Source organism: Eumetopias jubatus, unplaced genomic scaffold (genome assembly GCF_037043125.1).
Source record: "Eumetopias jubatus isolate StellerSeaLion01/CBP00866 unplaced genomic scaffold, mEumJub1_p1.0 scaffold_60, whole genome shotgun sequence".
Lineage (NCBI taxonomy): Eukaryota > Metazoa > Chordata > Mammalia > Carnivora > Otariidae > Eumetopias > Eumetopias jubatus.
In genome coordinates, this window is record NW_028274866.1 from 1,160,411 (window position 1) to 1,166,059 (window position 5,649).

Sequence of the window (5,649 nt, forward strand, 5' to 3'; positions counted from 1 at the left end):
GTTCAGGATATAAGCTCAACATGCAAACAATTAGTTGTGCTTGCATCCACTAGCAATGAACAATTCGAAATGAAATCAAGAAAACAATTCTATTTAAAGTGGCACCAAACGGAGCAAAATTACTTAGGAGTAAATTTAGCCAAGGAGGTACAAACTTGTCTGCTAAAAATGACAAAACATTGCTGAAAGAAATTAAAGATGAGCTAGTTAAATAATTAAATGGCAGCTTTGTTTAGAATGGCCAAGGGCTGGAAACTATCCAAATGCCCATCAACAGTAGAACAGATAAATTGGAGCAGTCTAAAACCCTGCCATAATGTAACAGATAGCTTACCAGAAATTCACTCACAGAAAATGTGAAATTATGTTGTGGGATTAATGAAACGAACGGGGCAGGTCTATCGGACCCCCCCCAAATCTGTTCTGATCCTGGCTGGAGTTTGGTGCCATCTAGTGGCAGGTGTTGCGCTGGCATAAAGCACTGAAGAAGATTCTGGGTCCCACGGCTGGGACTTCCAGGGCGGGGGCAGTAACTATGGGAATCTCCCAGTTAGTTGGGACTTGATCTGGGGTTATTACTGGGTAGACCCTCCCTCCATGTTGCTTCCTGAGACAAAGGTTATGTGCCTCTCCTTCCTGATCTCCTGCTGAAAGTCAAAACCTTAGTCCGCCTCCGTTTGAGAATGGAGGCCGGGCAGGGGAAGGGAGGCAATAACCAATTGGGTTATGTCCGATTTTCAGCTATTTTCAGGTCTCATTGTGTTCTCAGGTTGTGTTTCCTGTTTATATTCTTGTGCCATCTATCATTTATTGGAGCATTATACAGCAGTGAAAATAACGAACTAGGGATATACACACCAGCTTGGCTGAATCTTTCTTAAGCCTTTTAATTGTGAAATACAACACACATACAGCCAGGTGCACAAAATATAAATGTACAGCTTAGTACACTATTATAACATCAGTGTAACCCTCACCCAAGGTACGAAATAAAACATTTGCCATAACTCCAGAAAGCCCCTTGTACCTTGTCCAAATCATGAGTCTACTTCCTTCCTAGAGAGAACCACCACCCTGACTTTTATGTTACTCTTTTTTTTTCTTTATAGTTTTGCTACTGTTTTGGTTATCTATTATTATGTAATAATTCTTCATTGTTGTCTTTTTCTCCTCTTCCTTCTATTGCCTTAAAAAAAAAAAACCACTTACTGAGGTATGATTGACATATGAAAAGCTATACATATTTAATGTATACAACTCAGTGAGTTTGGGGATAAGTGTACTTGTGAAACCATCACCACAATCTATGCCACAAAGTTTCCTCTTGCCGTCGTCGTCGTCATCATCATCATCATCATCATCATCACCGTTACTATGTGTGTTGAGAACACTTAACATAAGATCTACCCTCTGAGCAAGTTTTAAGTATACGATACAGTATTTTTAGCTATAGACACTGTGCTGTACGGATCTGGAGCATTTATCTTACATTTACTAAAGCTTTGTATCCTCTCACCATCGTTTGCCCATTTCCCTCTCCCACAGGCCCTGGCAACCGCCATTCTACTCTCTGCTTCTATGAGTTTGACTATTTTAGATCAACATATGGAATCCTACAGTCTCTGTCTTTTTGTATGTGGCTCCTTTCCCTTAGCATAATGTCCTCCAGATCCACCAATGTTGTTGCACATGGCAAGATTTTCATCTTTTTTAGGCCAAATGATATTCCATTGTATGTATGTACCATATTTTCTTTATCCATTCATCTGTCGATGGACATTTAGGTTACTTCTGTGTCTTGGTATTGTGAATAATGCTGCAGTGAACAGGGGAGTGCAGATATCTCTTCGGGATCCCAATTTCAATTCTTTTGGATAAATAACCAGAAGTGGGATTCCTAGATCATATGGTGGTTCTATTTTTAATATTTTGGGGAATCTCATACCTTTCCCCATATTGGCTGTACCAGCTTACATTCTCACCAAATAATAGCCATCGTAACGGGTATGAGTTGATATCTCATTATGATTTTTATTTGCATTTCCCTGATGATTAGTGATGTTGAGCACATTTTCATGTACCTGTTGGCCATATGTACGCCTTCTTTGGAGAAATGTCTATTCAGGTCCTTTGCCAATTTTAAAATCGGTTGAATTATTTGTTAGTGAGTTGTAGGAGTTCCTTACATATTTTGGATATTAACCCTTTATCAGATATGTGGTTTGCAAATATTTCCTCCCATTCTGCCGGTTGCCTTTTCATTTTGGTGATTGTTTCCTTTGCTGTGCAGAAGTGTTTTCGTTTGATGATCCCACTTGTCTATTTCTGCTTTTGTTTCCCGTGCTTTTGGTGTCACATTCAAAAAATTGTTGCCAAGACCAATGTCGAGGAGCATGCCCCCTATGTTTCCTTCTCAGAGTTTTATGGTTTCAGGTTTTACGATTAAGCCTTTAATCCATTTTGAGTTGATTTTTGTGTATGGTGGGTCCAATAGGGGTCCAGTTTCATTCTTTTGATTGTAGATCTCCAGTTCCCAACACCACTGACTGAAGAGACCATTCTTTCCCTAGTGTGTATTCTTGTCACCCTTGTCAAAGATTGACCATATATATGTGAGTTTATTTCTGGACTATTCTGTTCCATTGGTCTATGTGTTTATTTTTATGTCAGAACTACATACTGTTTTGATTGCTGTAGCTTTTTTTCTTTAACAAGTGGTTTATTGATGTTACATTACAAAGAATGACAATATTGTATTATCTGTATTTCTAGACTTAATGGCCACCCCATAGAAAGCATCTTTGGAATAGGAAAAAAGTTGTAAGAATTTGTTTTCCCATAATCATAAAGCTGTCATGCTCAGTCTGGGCACAGCTAATGCAACATTTTCCCCAATGCACAGGCTCCATTCCCTTTACCAACTACTTATAATATGCTTCAGTCACTCACAGGAGAAAAAACAGTGTCAGCATCAATATTTAGCAGCTTTCAAAATACGTCTTTTTTTTTTTTGTCTTGAATAAAAAGCTAAAGTATTCTTTTAGTGCAGTAATTTCATATGGCGTTTTTTTTTAAAGATTTTATTTATTTATTTGAGAGAGAGAATGAGAGAGGGAGAGAGAGAGCACATGAGAGGGGGGAAGGTCGGAGGGAGAAGCGGACTCCCCGCTGAGCAGGGAGCCTGATGCGGGACTCGATCCCGGGACTCCAGGATCATGACCTGAGCCGAAGGCAGTCGCTTAACCAACTGAGCCACCCAGGCACCCTCATATGGTCTTATTGCTTCTATACACAAGATACGATCCTTTAACATTTGTGTAGATAAGTCGGTCTCTCCCTTTTTTTTTTTTTTTTTGATGGCTCCCAAAGACTTTGAGGATTTTATTTTATTTTCATTTTTGGAAAAAGATTGTACTTATTCTTTTGAGAGACAGAGAGCATAAGAGAGCACGGGGGGCGGGCAGCGGGAGAAGGAGAAGCAGACTTCCCGCTGAGCAGGGAGCCCAACTCGGGGCTCCATCCCAGGACCCTGGGATCATGACCCGAGCCGAAGGCAGATGCGTAACCGACTGAGCCACCCGGGCACCCTGAGGATCTTATTTTTTCACAATAAAAGAAAAGGGCAGTGCCAGCCCATGAGGGTCAGCCCAACTGGGTAAGTAGACCCTCCGCAGAGCTCAGTTCCTGGTGCAGGAAGCGATTTCACACCCTCCCCTCGCTCTCAGCTCTTAGAAAGGGATCTGAGAGGGATAAATGCAGTAACTATCTGTATTACTTCATAGCCTAGGAAGGGAGAAAACAAATGTAAAAAAAAAACAGTCTAATAAAAATAGTAGAAGCCAAATACTTTCAGTCCAGGATGTCTGCAAAGGAGAGATTCTATGGAGCCTGGATGCAGAAAAGGTCTCACTCCTAACAGAAAAAATAAATTGTGGACAGTCACTCAAGGCCAGAGAAGCAACCACAAAGAGCAACTGGCTTCAATCGCATGGTCACCAGGAAGGGCACATACCAGAGAACTTGGGACAAGGCCGCGGCTACTGCCCTGGGCTTTCTCAGGCCTCCTGGTGCTGTGCTGTGGTTCAACAGCCTTTGGGGGACGGGGGAACCAGAGGCCAACACCATCACGTGTGAAAAGGCTACTATGGCAACAACATGATGGTCAGAAATCAGCTAGGGTTTGGGTTAGGTGCCATTTAAACGCAGCCTGTACTTGCTTTCTTGTGAAGGGCTTGAGATGTGCCGAGGCATCTTAGACATGTGTAGGTGACCCTTCTTGTGAAAGGCAGAGAGGAGCCTCTTCTACTCATTCGTTTTCATTTCAGTTCACCATTTAAAGTAGGAAAGACACTGCAAGCTATGCCCACTAGCTTCTAGCTTGAACTGGCACTAATACCACACAGACAACTGAATGAATGACATTTTCCCGGTTCTTCCATGGGGCGGGCTCAGTACGCTTCTTTGGACTAAATAGTTGTGATCTTGTTCGAGAAAAGCGTATAAACGTAGGGCCAGATTTTGTTAGTCTCGGTCCCAGAAAATTGGTGAAGCACTCCTTGGCTCTTGTATAATTCAGTGACTGGCTTTGCCACCTCCTTGTTCTGCCTTAGCCTGGCAGGCACAGCTTCAGGTTCATCGTCCTCCTGCTGGACTAATGGTTCACCCATGATGTCACCAATCCCATGTACACACTAGGTGGATTGAAGTCCAGGTCATATACTCTTCCACTAGGAGGGTGAATCCAACGTCAGCTGAGACGATCTTTGAGCGTTTCAAATGCAGTGTTCAAAGTGATCACTACACTAGATCCAGTTCACAGATTTTGTCCAGGGCTTCAGCCTGAACTGCGAACAGTGCTGGCCGGGCCTGTTCTCCAGCTCCAACATCCTTAGGCGTGTGATCACATGATTTGGAACCAAAAGACCTTTCTCTATGTACTGCTTTGCCATATCACCAACGTGGGTGTTGGCTTTGATGTTCTTCCACAAGAAGAGATGCTGGAGGCCAAAGCTCTGAGCGATCCTCCGGCACACAGTGCCCTTGGCCAAGCTGGGCGGCCCAAGGATGAGCATGTGCAGGAGTTTGGAAGCCATTGCCTTTGCCAGGCACGGAGGGGGCGGCCAAACGGGCAACCCGGACAGCAGCCTTGGAGAAGCTCCGGGAACTTTTGCTTCTGCTTCTGCCTCTGACACTCTCTGCTCGTGTGGGGACTCCTGATCGCTATAGCTTTGTAATATAATTTGAAATCAGGAAGTGTGATGCCTCCAGTTTTGTTCTTCTTGCTCAAGGTTGCTTTGGCTATTTTGGGGTCTTTTGTGGTTCCATGTGAATTTTAGGAGTGTTTTTTCTAATTCTGTGAAAAATACCATTGGAGTTTTGATAGGGATTGCTTTGGGTAGTATGGACATTTTAACAAGATTAATTCTTCCAATCCATGAATATGGGTTATCTTTCCATTTATTTGTATCATCTTCAATTTCTTTCTTTAATGTTTTATAGTTTTCGCCGTACAGATCTTTCAGCTCCTTACATTTAATCCTAAGTATTTATTGTTTTGATGTAAGTGGGATTGTTTTATTGTAAGTGGGATTGTTTATTTAATTTCTTTTTTGGATAGTATGTTGTTACTGTATAGAAACGCAACAGATT

At 42.2% G+C, this 5,649-nt stretch overlaps 1 pseudogene; it reads right to left on the minus strand.

Annotated features, from left to right (window-relative positions):
* Positions 1-4,448: 4,448 nt before the first annotated feature.
* On the minus strand, positions 4,449-5,093 carry LOC114203619 (adenylate kinase 4, mitochondrial pseudogene; annotated as a pseudogene).
* Between the last annotated feature and the right edge of the window lie 556 nt (positions 5,094-5,649).